Raw genomic sequence first — 2349 nt, forward strand, 5'->3', positions numbered from 1 at the left:
CCGAAAAGGGATAATTAGGGAAAAAGGTTCCGCACCAAACAGTCTAATAGAAAGTTAGAGGGAATAGCGGGAATCCATGGGAGTCCCCGCTGGGGGGTGCCAAAAGTTATCATTCTCTAACAGCCTCCAGGACCCATTGGTTTTTTGTATGACAAACACAGGAGAATTCCAGGGGCTTAGGGACCTACGGAGATGTCCCAACTCAAATTGTTGGTTGACTAACAGGTGCAGTTGTTCTAATTTGGAAGCAGGCAATGGCCACTGTTCCACCCAAATTGGAGGTCCCGGGGCCCATTTTATTTTTGGGGCCTCCGGATGGACAGTGGCCTTTAGAATTGGGGGTACTGTTTGGAAGTCTGAGGGGCTTCCCCCCTTAACTTTTGAAAATATGGATCATCCCTGTAATTAGGGTGGGCCTTTTTTCCTTGTTCAAATTGTTGTTGATAGTCTTCATTGTCAAGGATATCATCATAAAAGGCCTTGCTCTTATCCAATAGGGAGTTGACACACTGCTACCCGGGAGGAGGGGTGAGGACAGGGCAGGCGGGAAAAAAGTGCAGAGTCACCGTACCCCGGAAGTTAGTTCTTTTAAGTTTTGAGTTCTCCGCTTAGGTTTCGGTTTCCCAGAATCAGCCCGAAGGAAGTTTAAAATGGCTGAGGTACTTTCCCAAAATGGCTGGCGGCCCGGGCGTAGCCCAACAAGAGACAGAGAGAGAGCAAGAAATTTCTTATCTGCAAAAGGAGCTGCAGTGTATTGGGGAGGAATGGAGCCAACGGAAGAAGGGATTAAAAGAAAAAGAGAAAGGAGAATTGTTAGTGAAAATAAAGCAATTAAGTTGATTACCAGGATAGCTTAGTTTGGAGTAAGTGGGAGAGTAGAAAGGAGAGGAGAATTTAGGACGGTTTGGGGCCATCGCAGGAGGATGGAAACAAAGAGTGTGAAACGCTGGAGGCGGGGACACCCAAGCACAGATTTTAACCCGTGCATGGTCAGTCCCAGTAGCCACATTGCAAGATCTCAGGCCGAGGGCTGGGAGAGAACACAGGCTGTTCACGTGTTTGTATTTGGGAGGTAAACAGGGGAGGCAATTTAGGGATCCAGCAACGTGGGATGAAGCATATATGCAGAGGTGACTAACTGAGACTCCCTGTGCATTTGGGACAGAATGATAACAAACTTAGGGACACAGAAGACTTTTAGGTAATCACGCTGACTTCCTAACCTACATGAGGCTATGAAAGTAAATTTCAGAAAATTGAAATAATGTGACCAAAGTAGCACAGCTAATGTGACACAAAACTGAGGTTGGAATAATTAAAAAAACATCCTTTATTTAATGCTTTATTCCATCTTTTTAGAAGTTATAATTTTTGGGTGTCATATGTTTTAACCCACTTAAAAACCCACAATTTTATGAATCAAGGAAATTCTGAACATTCATTTCTAGTACGTGTATAATTTACTGTGCCCCGAGGAAGGAGGGCTCAGGCCCCTTCTCCAGCGGGTCACGGGAGGATGAGTGGCTGGGGGTCCTTCTGGAAGCTCGTGCTCCCAGGTAGCTCAGGAGGAGGGAGGCCCCGCAGGCCCCTGCGGAAGGAGGCCAGGCCCCGGGGGGGCGCCCCTGCGGAAGGAGGCCGGGCCCCGGGGGGTCTCCCAAAGCGGAGGTCCCCGCGCTGCGCTCTGGCTGTTTGTGGGAAGGAGCCGCGGCCTCGGGCAAAGGTTCTGCAACTGACTCGAGCCTGGGTTTTCTCTTCTGTGAGATGGGGATGTTGAGCCCCCAGGGACCTGTCAGCTCCCAGCCTGCTCACGTCCCCACGTGGACCCGCGGGCTGATAACCCAACTCCCATTCCTGACGGGCCAGGCCACGGCCTCGGCGCCCCTCAGCAGCCCGGCTCTGCTGACGCCCCAGCTGCTAAGACCTCAGCACTGGGAGGCCTGGGGGAGGCGGAGGCGGAGCGTACTCCTGAAGCGCCACCCAGCCGGTCCTCCGCCAGCTCTCGGCAGCCTGGAGACTGAGGCCACAGCCCAGGAGGCGGGACGTCTGCCGTGCGCGTCCCCGCAGTGTCTTTTGGTCCAGCTGGCCACCGTCCCCAACGTTTGCGCCGCGGTGCACGCTGGGACGTGCAGTGTCGGAAGCCCTGGGCGCTTACCAGACGAGAGGCACAGCGGCCGGTAGCAGGGCCTAGGTTGGGCCATGAAGTGCCGTGTGGGGGCTGTGGCTGCCCTGTGCGCCGCCCTCCCGCCAAGGGCGCCAGAGCACGACAGCGACTACCCAGGACCAGGTGAGGCGGTAGCGGAGAAATGGGGCAGGACGGGGGCGGGGCGACAGGGCGGGCCGGGCCGAGTG

Source organism: Galeopterus variegatus, unplaced genomic scaffold (assembly GCF_000696425.1).
Source record: "Galeopterus variegatus unplaced genomic scaffold, G_variegatus-3.0.2 Scaffold13921, whole genome shotgun sequence".
Lineage (NCBI taxonomy): Eukaryota > Metazoa > Chordata > Mammalia > Dermoptera > Cynocephalidae > Galeopterus > Galeopterus variegatus.